General features: G+C 47.7%; 1 protein-coding gene across 1 annotated transcript in view; it reads right to left on the reverse strand.

The window, feature by feature from the left end:
- The window catches only part of TSHZ1 (teashirt zinc finger homeobox 1), an 82,435-nt gene that overhangs the window by 12,411 nt on the left and 55,217 nt on the right, over positions 1 to 14,807 (reverse strand). The gene's annotated exons all lie outside the window — the stretch shown is intronic.

A 14,807-nucleotide genomic window follows, 5' to 3' on the forward strand; every position in this document is an offset into this window, starting at 1 on the left:
AACCTCAGTTCTGATTTTTTCGCGGGAAGGTTGACAATCTGTCAAGCAAATCTGAAAGGCCGTTTTCACTCTGATGTGGAAGAAGTGAGACTTTTTCTGTCACTTTGGCCAATTTTAGGGGTCTGGCTCCAGTGGCTCGTGTGCGGGTTTGCTAAACCACCTGACTGATAACGAGGATTTCTTTGCGTAAAACCGGACAGAGGCCCTGCTTTAGAACTGTGGAGTCTGCAAATAAAATGGCCTATGGGTTTTACCCAATTCTAATTAGAAATCCACAGGTAACTCCCTTAAAATAAGTATAACACGTCCCCTTTCTCCCTGGCCCGGAATTCAAGGTAAGTGGGAAACAAACAACCTCATTTCAGAGCGCCCCTCCCAGCAAACACATCAGATATGACTCTCATGTCTGGACTTTGCTGCAGTTACAACGAAGTCACTCAGCAAGTGACAAAGCACAAATCAGAGCTTAAGTCTCAGTTAAAAAGACTGAAAACCTTCTCTGATTTTCAGCAGTGTTAGGAGGAAAAGGGAGAAGGCAATGGCACCCCACTCCGGTCCTCTTGCCTGGAAAATCCCATGGACGGAGGAGCCTGGTGGGCTACAGTCCATGGGGTCGCTAATAGTCGGACACGACTAAGTGACTTCACTTTCCCTTTTCACTTTCATGCATTGGAGAAGGAAATGGCAACCCACTCCAGTGTTGTTGCCTGGAGAATCCCAGGGACAGAGGAGCCTGGTGGGCTGCCATCTATGGGGTTGCACAGAGTCGGACACGTCTGAAGTGACTTAGCAGTAGCAGAAGGAAAAAGAAAAGAAAAAAAAATTATGAGAATCTTGAAAAATTAAAGAGAAGTCGAAATGAAATGAAGAACAAAAGATAAATAACTCCTGTATGAACCCAGGAAAGCAAAACAGCTATTTCACTACTAACAGACGGTGTGTTAATAGACAAGGCAAACGTCTTCTTGATCCACGCTGAAAAGCCAGCCATCTCTAAGACATGCACTACCAGTGGCAAGCAAGGGGAAATCGACGTTTTCAGTTACTGCCTCTCCTTTTGGGGTGGGATAAAGACCACATTAGGACAGTCTGATAAGTCTGGGTCTGCAAACCCAGCATTAGCCAAGTAGGTCTGAAACCAGGTCCTGACCTAGATTTTCTACCACCTGAAATGAGAAAAGACTTTCATCAGAGAGAGTAAGATTCACCCTGATGGAGGACATTCAGAAATCTGGAGAGGAGACTTGGGCATGAAACAGCTCTTCAAGTGGCTTAAACAAGAATAAAGAAATGTAACTCGTCATATTCCGAACCCCACGCAGGACTTACGTCTCAGACACATATCTCCACATTCACATCCAGCAGCTTATTCTCATAAACACACAGAAAAAGACAGGAAACATCAGGTCTCTGTGGACTGGGGTGTGGGTGTGAGCAGTGCCGGGTATACCCCTGCAGGTCTCAGTGACACACCTACTGTTAACACGACGTTAGGAGAATTTTTGTCTTTACATTACGGTTGATATAAATTATGTACCAAAGTGATAGATGGAGAACAAGCCTGCCCTACATAATTACTGCTGCACTTGGCTGGGCGCTTAACACAAGGTCAGGTGCACCTGACTTTCTTGAAATCCCCTTAATAACAATAATGGTGTCTGAATCAGTTACATCCACACTATCATATCAGAAAGTATCATTCTCTTATCATAATTGGGTTTCCCCAGTGGCTCAGCGGTGAAGAATCTGCCTGCAATGCAGGAGCCGCAGGAGACGCAAGTTTGATCCCTGGGTCGGGAAGATCCCCTGGAAGAGGGCATGGCAACCCACTCCAGTGTTCTTGCCTGGAGAATCCCATGGACAGAGGAGCCTGGCGGGCTACAGTCCATGGAGCCTCAACGAGTCAGGCATGACTTAGCATGCAAACATGCATCATAATAATTGGGTCTATTCTTACTATTATGTAAATTATCCTAGTTGCTCTCCTAGATGCTTTTTTGAAAATTTTGCCTACACAGAGACAGAGAGACTGAGAAAGACATACAGAAACATCCAGGCTTGGACAGAGTAATTATTGGTTGTGATACTTTGTTTTCATCACGAGCTACAATTTTCTAAAAATTCACATGGATACAAATATACAAAATACATTAAAATATTTGTAGACATTTTTTCTTTCTAGCGACGGAACAGAGCAATATATGTCGCGAGGTGAATGAATACAGCTGTTTAGCCTTAAAAGATTTGGATGTGAGCAGCTACTGAATCACAGAAAACAGAATCAACCCGACGCGGCTGCATTTTCTCTGCTAGAACCCTCAGCTCCCCTCTGCCCTCACCCACCCCCACCCTGAGGAAATCTGATGAATGAATAAGCGTAGAAACGGTAACTGCAGCATAAAATTCTTCTTCTACAACCACTTACAGAAAGAAATGACATTCCTCCCATCAAATAAAACAAAGACTTCAAGTCATCATCTCTGCTACTTCTTTTTGTGTCAAAACAGCTTTGCCATCACTCCCCCCCGCCGCCGCCACCGCCCCCAGCCCTCCCGAGCCCAGCACGCGGCGTGGAGCGTGACGCGGTGAACACACGCGGTGGGTCCTGCCACACGCCAGACGACATGCAGAGGCCGACGGGAGGAGCACACACCAAGCGGGAAGCCGCCAGCCTCCACGTGGGCGAACGGGTGTGTGCAGGTGGGAGGGAATAAAAAATACAAAGACCTCCCCACCACCCCCTAAATGGGAATGAGACAACTGTTCTTATGGCTAGACTTCACTTGTTAAAAATAAATTAACTCTTGCTAGTATTTTTTGCCGTAAAAGGTGCCTTCTGGATGCCAGTGTGTCCCTAAAGATGCGCTGCCATCCCTAGCCAGATAAAGCCCCACGTCTTCTGATGCGAGTGGACAGAAGGCGGCGTAGACCGTCCCTGAATCTGACACCACCAACGTGTGCCCTGATGGTTGACAGTGTAAACACACACATATTGTCTGGAAGAATATGTTCCTCTCACATGGCAATTATACCACGAGGCGCACGCCGTCAGCAAATGAGATCTAGATCCTATTTCTCAAATCACAGGCCAACATGTTTTTAGAACATCTTTGTTTCTTTAAAGAAGACAAGATTTGCTCTGATAGTCAACAGGCATTTGAAGAACGGAGAGAAGTGACAGCTGTCTTTGCTTTTTCACGTTTAAGTGTAGCAAAGTTTCAAATTCCCCTGAGTCTGAGTAACCTTGGCTCTGAGCAATTAGGTCTGCAATCCCCCCACAAACCTGGTCTCAATCTGCACCCCAATTACGCACAATCCAAGGGTGTTTTCCTGTGAGTCCTTCTTTCTGTTCCCCGGGAGATGAATTCTCCAGAACTCTGCCCGCTCGCGATCATTGTTTCTGGGAAAGATGAATATAAGTGTGGGCGCCTCGCTGAAAGAGCAGAAGCAACAACAGAAGAAAGCCTTTCCCCATCACGACTTCCTTCCTTAAAGTCAGCTTGAAGTCTCTCCTTCTCAACCCTGCAGACACCAGCCTGGTTACTAGAAATACCCACCCACACAAGGCAACCGGTGCTCATCCACACCTGTCCCTACTGGGGACACACATCCTGATGAAAACGGAGAGATGATGGGTTCTTTCCATCAAAGATGCTCAGCTTCTGCCATGCCCCCAAATTCAGGTACTTGGAATCATTCGGATACCGGCCTGTAGCATAACAGGCTAGAAAACGAAATGTTTCCATTTTTAACTCGCTTGGATTTTAAGTTAATAGCATCGGAAGAAAGATAGTGATACTGGAAAATACAAAGTACGAATACAGCATTTTAGTAGGGAAACACGTGGAATAACCCACGTTAACATACTCGAATTTACAAGGACGTCACAGCAGAGTGGCATACAGGGTGTTCCTCTCACTAGGAGACCTGATTTTTCTAGAAGCAGGGTGGCTACCCAGGGACGCCGAATCCCGTTCCAGCTTTGAAAGAAGGTTAAACATCACTTTTGCAATTCAAATAAAATGGCTCTTGCTCACACGGACAAGGACTTTTCAGGCAGCGTGAGTTCAGTTCAGTTGCTCAGTCATGTCCAGCACTTTGCGACCCCATGGACTGCTGCACGCTGGGCCTCCCCGTCCATCACCAACTCCCGCGTTCTAAAAGTGGCTCCATTATAATTACAGGGAAATAAAGACAAGGCAGGTTCTCCTCCTTCCCTCTAAGTTTTCAAGACAGGGTTCTCAGAGCCATCCTAAGACCACCTTGAACTTGCAGATAACCCTTGCGGCAGCCTGCCCCTCCTCACCGCCCCCACCCCACCTTGGAATGAAAAGAGCATGTCATTAGCAGAGGTCTCCCCGGGCGGGCACGGGGCCCTGCACTGGCAATCCTGCTGCGACTCTAATCTCTGAGACTGACTTGCTCTTTCTCTTCCTCTGATGAACTATACATCCCAGCACTCTCCTTAGGGCTCCCGCCACCAAAGGGAGTGTGGACACACGAGTCGAGGCCCCTCCCCGCTCAGCTCTTCCGAGGTGATTTCACTGACATGTTCATTTCCAAAGGGAGTGTGGACGCACTAGTCGAGGCCCCTCCCCACTCAGCTCTGCCGAGGTGATTTCACTGCCGTGTTCATTTCCATCCCCACTGGCAACACCAGAATGGAAGTCTTTAGCCTGTTTCCATTACTTATACAGATGCCCACGGCACGGCAGGACAGATGTGAGCCGAGCTCCACACAGCCAGCTCCCCTGTGTTCCTTACAGGAAGCGCAAGGAGGGATGACCTTCGCTGGACCGTATTATCTGGGCCCCATACCATCCTCCCTGTTGCCAGATTCATTAACTCGGTGCTCAGCATTTCTCTTGCTTTCTTCGTAAAGTCTGCTGGGCTGGTTGGGCTCACTTAATTTGGAGGAGGAAACCTTTGTCAGCGATGATGCTTTGATCAGGTGCGCTCAGGGGTGAGGAGGGGATGGGGGAAGGGCAGGAAACGAGCCAGGGAACAGGGAATAACCTTGTCGAAAACGTTACCTTCCCAAAGTGGGATGATGAGAGAGGAGTCGGGGAGCGACGCCGGGACTCAGAGACGGCTGTCACTTCAGATAGACACCAGCACGACTCACCTAGACAGGTGACACTTTGGTGCAGCTAAATCCTGCTGCATTATTGAACACCTGGAGATGGGGCTCAGGCAGACTGCAGGCCGGGATGCCTGGGGCACCCAGAGACGTGAATTCAGCAGGTGGAAGGGTTTCACTCCTCATTCACATCCTTAAGTGGGATGGGGATGCTCCTGGCTACAGAGACGGAGATGCTTGTGTCACTGTCTGGGTTCCAGCCTCACGCCCTCTTCCTGCTATTCCCCCCACCGCCCCCGCCGAGATCCACAGCAGGGGTTGGGGCGATGCTCCACGTCATCAGAGGAGACGCAGGGCCCTTATACTCGTCTTTCCTGCTCTTTATAGAAATCTCACAGAAACAGCAACTCCTGGATAGTCTAGAGACGTTTTGTCTTTTGATTCCTCAGGGTGCCCGAAGTCAACCCCAAGACCACATCTCTAGAAACGCTGGCTTTGGGTGGGAGTCCTGGACGCTCAAAGATTTCTAGGAAAAGGTTTGCAAGTAAAAGATTCATTGGTGGAGCATCAGAAACAAAACGAATCCTATTCCAGCCGTTCTACCAGGGAAGCCTTTCTCCACGAGACCGGCGGGATGAGGCCCAGAGCCTCCACTCCGACCTCTTACCTCGTCTCTGTGTTTCTCTCTTCCCTTCTGTCTGTGTTGGCTCTGTTCACGAAACTGCTTGGGAAGAAACGCTGGACATGTTTAAATTGTCGAAGAGAAAAAAAAAAAAAACCACTATTTCTGAAAGAAAGTCTGCAGAGGGAGAAAGAGAGCTCATACTAAAGACCATCTAAACGACCCCGTGGGAGTGGACTGGAAAAAAGATCCACAAAGCCCAGAAACAAGGACGTTTGATGATAACAGATCTCCAAGCTCTGAAGCCACAGCCTGGAAGCAAAAAGGGATATTCGCGTAAATAAATTCTCTGTAGAAAGGTAAGGGGCCCACTGCGATCAGAAGTGTTTTCTCCATGACAACACTGAAGTCCAACCTCAGGTCGGAATGAAATATATTCTAGGATAATGATCCACCCAGAGAGAGAGAGGGAGAGAGAGAGAGAATGCCTTTTTTCAGCACACTAGAAATTTATTTGAGAGGACTGATAATATACTGTTATTTTTTAAAGAAAGAATTTACTTGTTCTTGGGTAAACATTTCATACCCACAGCATATCTGCCCAGCTGGCATTATGCTTCGGATTAAAATGTCATTGAATAATAATAGGTAATATTTATTGAAGCCTTTCTCTGGACCAGACACTATCTTAAGTGCCCTGCATTTATTAACTGTTAGCCTCTCGCCAGCATGGTACGGGGAAGGCCTGTGTCTGCTCTCCACGTCTACAGGAGGATGCTGAGGCAAAGAGGCAGGGGGAGCCACCCCTGAGCACAGGTGACCGCAGCTACTTGCCAGGGTTGGGGGGGGGGGTTGTCTGTCTCAGAGCCAGGCTCCTGACATGCACTCAGAGGATGGCACAGGGCCCACTTCTACCAGCAACTCCAAGTGGTATGAGCTTTGATGCATTCTGTCTTTAGAATATGCTGCTTGTAACAGCAGGTCTTTATCTACACCAAGGTCAGCAAAACCGTCCTCGGACAACCCCGCCTGAACATCAAGGCCAGGGACCAGCTGTGAGCAGCCACAGAGGACCATCTTCTTGTGGTCTGCCTTCCGGGACGGCTCCCCTGGAACCCCTTTCCAGCCACGCTAACTGGCTGGTCGTCGCAGAGAGAGAAAGCAGGATGTGTGACCAGGACCTGTGAGCGGGGGCGTGTGGGAAATTGTGCTTCATGGGGCCTGAGCTTCAATCTGAGAAGCTGAAAAGTTCTGGAAATGGGGGTGGTGATGGCTGAACAACAATGTGGATAGACTTAATGCCATTTAATTGCACACTTTTACATGGTTTAGATGATTTTATGTACATTTTGCCATGATTGAAAAAAGTGGGGACAAAAAAATAAAAGGATCTGTCTCTAACCATGACCCCTCCAAGGCTCCTCTGCTGAGTCACCTCTCTGCCCAGCCACAGCCTCCCCACTGCAGAACGGGCTCCGTCTGCCCGCTGGCCAGGCCTCCAGGACCCCCAGCTGCACAGAAGATCACGGGTCTGGTCTCTGTCCTGCCTCTGGGCCATGAGTACTGAGAGCAGCTTAGGGGACCTGGGCTCTCGGCAGCTCTCTGTGTGCCTAGAACGAAAATGAGGCTCAGTAACTACCAGTGAGAAGGAGGAAGTAAGGGAAGAGGAAACACTAAGCATGACCCAAAGCCCATCCATGCAGCGGAACCCACCAAGGGTGCTGCTTTGCTTGGTTCGCACACACGGTATCCGGGTCCACGTGGCCCCCTCACCTGGGAAGCAGAAATAACTCCGTTTTTCAGCCTCTGGTATACAAGGCCCGTTTAAACATCCAAACCACACTCCCACTATGTAAGGCAGTCAAACACTTCTTCCTCCAAAGTTCTGAAGGGGTTTCCTGACTTGACGGTGAGCAGGAAGTGCCTACCACGGAGACAGATCATCAAGGGAAGAAATCGGGGCGGGAAAGGGAGAAGTCACCACTCTGGAATCCTGTCTCAGATCCATCTTCCCTGAGCGGTGTGCCTCCCGTTAAATCAGCAAGAATATCTGTCAGAGATATCCCGCTTCACCATTTGCCTGATGTCAAACCTAAATAAACCAGATCAGAAAACCAGCAAGTGGCAGGAGAGAAATGAATGGTGCTCGCTGTAACTCGCTTGGTTTGCTCGCTGATTTCGGGGGGTGGGGGAGGAGGGGCGCCCTGGCAATCACCACAGTCATTTGCAGCACTAATGTCCAATTCAGCCTCGTCTCACTCTCCTGATTTAGGTGGTCAGAGTGGTTTCGCAGCCGACACGGGGAAGCTGTGCTGTTTAGCAGGCTGTTTAATGGGAAACTGGCAGTCTTATTTCTTTTCTAGATTTGGTTTGGCACTGGGTCTCCATTACATGCCACTCGGCTTTGATGTCTTTGGACAGGACTGATCAAAAGATGTCATTTGACCTACACAGCATGGCAGAAACTTGGAGAAGTCTCATAAAGCGACACTCTGGCTGTAAATAAAATGACATTATTATTTCCTCTCTCCTATCATGTAGAAAAGCCAATTATGGTAATGCACTGCATGTCAATGGAAATACAGCAATCTTTTTGGAGCAGCGGCTGCAGACATCAGTATTGCGACTCTCCTTCCTGGGAAAATTTGCCCATTGGAAAATGAAGAGGAAGGAGGTGATAGATGTCTCCAAGACGGTTAATAAAATGCTGGACAGCCAAGAAAAGTGCAAGTCAGCAAAACAATTGGAAGTACAAAATGCAAACTGTTAAGTTTCCAAATTATCTAATAATTTAATCTGCAGTGATTTACATGCCAACACCGAGATGGCCAGTATCACGCCGTGCTGTTTCTGAGCGTTTGACTGACAGGAGAGGCGATTTATGGTCCTAATAAACCCATCATACCCACGACTCCTTAAGGAAGCGGCTGCGGGGAGGGGAGAAGGGGTTCTAAGCTCGACCCCGAGATTCATCCGGAAGTGACAGCGGGAAGGTGGAGTCCTGCCCGCCCTGCGTCTGAAGAACCCTGCGTGGTTGGTCTCGGAATGCCTGCTGTATGCATTTCCACAGGTGTGGCATGTTCCCCAGCTTCCTTCCACTGCAGCCTGTACCAGGACTGAATACGCATACAATACGCTCTCCCTGCCTTTCAGGAGGGAGAACCATTGGCAACAGAGCTTCCCCCAGAGTGGCGTCTCTACTACGGGGAGACCAAAGATGCGGGAGAGCGAGAGCACCTTTCAGCGCCACCCCCAAGGTTTCCTTCCTTCTCGTTAGGACGCCGGACCCACTGAGGAGCCCTGCCCTGGTGCCCTGGAAGCCCTCAGCCCCCACCCTGTGCCTCACCCCGGGCAACTTCCCAGGCCACCCTGCCCTAAGTCCGGGTCAGCGTGCAGCTTGACCCCAGCAGCCAGCATATGCAATGGAGTCTCCTAGGTGCCTGACCAACCCATGTGTCCCCAGTGCAGCGGGAGCTCGCGTTTTCTGTTGTGTGCGTGCCAAATCGCTTCGGTTGTGTCAGGCTCTGCGCGACTCCAGGGACTGGAGCCCTCCAGGCTCCTCTGTCCATGGGATTCTCCAGGCAAGAATACTGGGGTGGGCTGCCACCTCCTTCTCCAGGAGATCTTCCCCACCCAGGGCTAGAACCCGCGTCTCTTGTGTCTCCTGCGTTGGCAGGCAGGTTCTTTACCTCGGGCACCGCCTGGGAGCTTTCTGCTGGCATCACTTATTCAAACTGGGAGACGGCAGCTTCAGACAAGCCCATGCAGGATTATGGGCAGAGCTACAACATGAAAATGAGGTTTGCTCCGTGGGGGAAATATTTGAATATATCTGTAACCTTGGTGTATATTCAGTTTAAGGAAAACTAGAGCCACACAATGACCTTTCACTGAAATCAAGAAAAGAAAGCATTTTTTTCAGGCCCACTAAATCCACGACAGGAATAAAAACTTTGGGGCTACATCAGAAAGTTTTTTCCAATGGTCTAATTGTTTTGGGCCGAAAACATCTTTATGATAAGTGGTTCATAAGCACACATTGCAACCACACCTTTCCTCCCCCCCTGCAATTTAACTCTGGTACATAAAAGAGTGCAAATCCAATTTAGAAGTGGCACTGAATTTTAGTAACTTTAAATAACACTCTTCCTGTCAATAGTGCCGGGGTGTAACAGGACATTTGCAAGGTCCCACACTGCACAAAACAGACTTGCAGCAAATCCCCTCGTGGACTCAGCCCACGTGCTCTGCAGGCGGTCCCCAGGTCATCCCTGTCCTTTCTGACTCATGCACAAGCCTCACGGTTTGCAGGTGGGAGCTGAAGGGAGGTAAGACCTTTTGTTTCAGCCCCACTTTTTGGCTTTCAAAGGACATCCTTAGGCTGCCACAGAATCTAAGCCTGTGCCTCGTGTTTCCTGACACACTAGTGCGCCTCCTGATCACCATTTACTTCCAATAGCCACTATCACTAACGACCATGTGGAAATCAACATACAAGTTAGATTTTTGTTCACTGAACTGCAGGCAAGGTTGGTAAGCCGCTCTATCTCCCATAAGGCTGCCTCCTTATTGCACTGGGCCCCATGTTTATTTTTCAGGATCTAATTGAAAAAGGCTTCTGAGCTCTAACTGTTGTATGGAGGCCCACTATTTTCTGTGATCTAGAAATCAATCCGTCGCTCTGCCAGTCGAGGGCTCCTTCAGTGAGCTATGGTTTGAGCCACAGTATTCCTTCCTTGGCTTCCCAGGTGGCTCACTGGTAAAGAATTTTCCAGCAATGCTGGAGACACAGATTCAATCCCTGGGTCGGGAAGAAACCCTGAAGAAGGACATGGCAACCCACTCCAGTATTCTTGCCTGGGAAATGCCATGGGCAGAGGAGCCTGGCGGGCTACAGTCCATGGGACCGCAAAGAATCAGGCACAACTTAGCACCTAAACCACCACCGCCGCTCCTTCCTTCCAGAGAGGACCCTAAGCAGGCAAGTGAGCTGATTGCGTCCACGCTCTGTGCAAGGCCCTACCCTAGACTGGCCCATGGTCTGTCCTGGTCTGCCCACGGCCCACGCATGGGGTGCATGTCACAGCCTGGTGCTCCATCACCCTCCCCGTAACCCCTCCTGTGGTTGGGGGACTCGGCCACGTGAGTTCAGGGCGTCACAGAGCTCTGTGTGCTGATGAGACACCAATGTCACTCGCGTCCATGAAGAGTTTCCTCCAGATCCCACTTCACCCCAGACTGGAAGACTCAGTTCCTTCAAAAGAACACTCTTGAAACCAAAACTGATTCCTAAACACAGAAGGAAAAAGTGACCTATGTTTAAGCATCCTAGCAAAGCATGCGTCAGTAAATATAAGTACTTTACTGCCCTTGAGGTGGGAACTCGTGGGCTTTGTGTAAGGAAAAAAATACTAGATTCATCATCAAATAAGAATTTCAAAGTATTTCTGCATTTCTAAGTTTTGAAGGCATTTCTTCTCGAGATGAGAGGGGATGAGGTGGGGGAGAAGCAGATTTATCCACTGGATATCTCATTCCCTACCCCAATATTAAATTTTATGTGGGGAATCTAGGAGTTTAAAAGCTTCACATTTTTGTGTAATAAAAAAGAAATACAATATCCTGTTGCTGTGCGTAGTGACACTTTATGCAGGAAAGAAAACCGTTCTCCTTAGCTATTCTTTGAAATACGACTTACGACGTCATTTAATTTTTGAAAACCCTAAGGTCATGTAACACACTTTCTCTGTCATTTGTAAGTACATTAAGTCAGTGGCCATACGACAGTGAAATTATGATAATGGGCTGCTAAAATGGATCAGGCAGGCGCTGCATTTCATGTTAGCTTCAAACAACCGTCAGAGCATAGCTCAAATCAAATATGGCAGCAGAAAAGCACGGAGTTTACTTTTCTTAGAGTGTTGCTACTTAGTCAAGTACACACGCGTGATGAGTCAAAAGGACTTACCTTGGTGGTGAATTGCAAAGAAAATAATCTCACTGAGAGATAAATTTCTCATTTAAAAAAAAAAAAAAAAAAGATCCTGCCTTAAAATCACAGATGTCACCTGGAGAGGAATGCAGAGGTCAAAGCAGGCTTCTGCCCAGGACATTTCTCCTCCATGAGCCAAGATTTGGACAAGTGAGATGATATTCTGCATGGAAAATCGCTGTTAAACTAAAAATGCTTTAAAACAGGAGCACATAGAATGCACTCATTTAAATAAACATCCATTCCCCCCCAAAAAAACCCTTCTTTTAGGGACACTCCAAAAATTAAGAAAAGAAAGAAGAAGAAATAGGAAGCAGACATGTACTCTGCTGTGATTTAAATAAATACCCCCCCAAAAAAGAGATCCTTCTTTTAGGGACAGTCTTTCCAAAAAATAAGAAGAAATAGGAAGCACACATGTACTCTGCTGTGTAGGGCACGTCTTTGAAAAGTATCTTTGAATCAAAGATGCCTAAAGAGTTTGTCAAAGAAGGCGATGGCACCCCACTCCAGTACTCTTGCCTGGAGAATCCCATGGATGAAGGACCCTAGTGGACTACAGTCCATGGGGTGGCAAAGAGTTGGAGACGACTGAGCAACTTCACTTTCACTTTTCACTTTCGTGCATTGGAGAAGGAAACGGCAACCCGCTCCAGTGTTCTTGCCTGGAGAATCCCAGGGACGGGGGAGCCTGGTGGGCTGCCGTCTATGGGGTCGCACAGAGTCGGACACGACTGACGCGACTTAGCAAAGCAGCAGCAAAGAGTCTGTGACTGTAAATGTCTGCCCCTCAACTTAAAAAAAAAAAAAAAAAAAACCTGACTTGAGATGGAAGTTTAGGAATGACATTTTGTAACAGAGATTTAAGGATGCATGTCCTGATGCGGCTATCCCCATTTATTTCCAATACCCAGCATTTTTGGAGTTCCTTCCTTAGTCACACTGGCTGACCTTGGGCTTGGACCAGGTACTGTGGTCCTGATGAGTGCGGAGACGCTGACAGAAGGACCTCGTGCTCACAGTACAGGCAGCCAACTGGGTCTCCAAAGGATTTACCCACTAGCTATGCGTCAGAGCACAGTTCCTTTTAAACAGCCCTTCCCTGTTCTTTTTCCTAGACTTTAAGAAGAAGAAAATCCATCAGTATAATCGTTCCTGGGAGAACTCGAAGGTTGGAGTTGAAGACCACAAAAGCACAACATCCCATCCCCACGTGCAAAAGCTAACAGGATGGCACAGATAACTGCAGGATAATTACTTTGACAGAAGCCAGTCGAATGCTTCCGTGGCGTACTTTACTATTCCTGTTGAAGGAAAACTACCCATTTCAGATAGATGTTATTCACCAACATATTTACTGGATGACATTTTGTCTTTTATTTCTTTTTGGAAAATAATCGTGATGAAAGGCAGGGCCTTTAAGAGGACAGCTAGCTAGACACGTTTTATGACGTATTTCTGATTACTCTACCACGATCCCATAAATGAGTGTTACTATGTAATCTTGTGATGAAGCATCTCCATGTCCACGACCACACTACGCTTTGAAACAAGAGAAGAAACACAAAGGCGAGCTGGGACTATTCGGTGGTCAGTTTCAGCCTGGGCTCCTTGCAACTCTGGAGATGACTGACAGCGGGATTTAATGGAGTATAACTACAGTAGCCTTGAGCAAAGATACAATTATAGCTGAAAAGCATCTTAGGCTCCTGACTGTGGCTAGCATCATGGTATAAATCAGCAATTGCTTCTTCACCTTTCTTCTACAGCCCCCTCCCCTCCACAGTCAAAACACAGCATCCTCCAGAATCAAAAACTTGGTAAAAAGGTCACTCTGTTTTCCTCAATAGCATAAAAATGGTATAGCTAGATCTGACATGCATATGCAAACCAGCTCAGGAAAACACTGATTTTCCTTCACACTGAATTATTGTATCTGCATGAATGTTGCTACAAACACCACGAGGAACAACAAAAACAAAACCAAAAAAACTCTCTATGGTTTAATTGCCAAGAAGCAAACAAGAAACATAGATGTACTATATACAGTGACTGTCTCTTGGCACCGTAACTGCAACAAACCAAGTTTTTAACTCATAAATACCTATTTGCTACTAAGTCACTTCAGTTGTGTCTGACTCTTTGCGATCTCATGAACTGCAAGCTGCCAGGTTCCTCTGTTCATGGGACTTTTCAGGCAAGAACACTGGAGTGGGTTGCCATGCCCTTCTTCATTTAAGTTTATTTAATTGTAGCAGGCATTCGGGATGCTAACATTTGCCCTCAAGAAACAAGACTTGAAAAATATGCAACATGGTGTCAGAAAATATATTGATTATTGATAATTTAATTATACTGATATTTAACAAAACAAAAAGGTGTATCTCTCTTAAAGGTTAAGAAAGAAGAAAGGAGATTGGAGATTACAAGCACGGTGGCAGTAGACCCCGCACTTATAGGAGTTTCCTGTCCTCAGAAAGGCACTGTAACTCAGAGTGATAAAAGACGAACCTGGTTTTGACACGGATGTAATGCTGGTTTGATAGATTACATTCCTGACAAATGAATTCCATGCTCTCTATTTTTTCACAAAAAGATATAACCACGAGTAATACAGATACGCAAATATGTAATGAGCCTGCATACTGAACGGCTCGCAGGTTTCTTGCACACACAGCTTCGCTGCAAGGGCGAGTGATGTCACATAGAAAGCCCTGGGCTGACATCAGGAATCTGGACGCTGGTCTTCGTTCCACTGCAGGTCTGGCCGGGGAAACCTGAACGAGGGCCAGGGCCACACTAAGCCTTTGTTTCCTCACCTGTGAAAAAGGCAGGGCTGCAGCCAAGGACCCTTACAATCCATGCCAACCGGAAAATGTCAGTGGAGTCTCTTGGAAAATCCAGAACCACTATGCAGGGACAGTCAATGAACAAGGAAATGGGCCTCCGGATGGGACGTGCGGGACTAGTCATACAGACACCCCGGCATGTGTGATGGGAGAGCATCCCTCCCAGAAGGAGGTGGGGCAGAAGGGTTTCCCCGGGGGACACAGTTGAGCTGCCCTGGAAAGTCAGAAAGGATTCCCAAGGGCAGAGAAGAGCGGGGAGGGTGC

This window comes from Capra hircus, chromosome 24 (assembly GCF_001704415.2).
Source record: "Capra hircus breed San Clemente chromosome 24, ASM170441v1, whole genome shotgun sequence".
Classification (NCBI taxonomy): Eukaryota; Metazoa; Chordata; class Mammalia; order Artiodactyla; family Bovidae; genus Capra; species Capra hircus.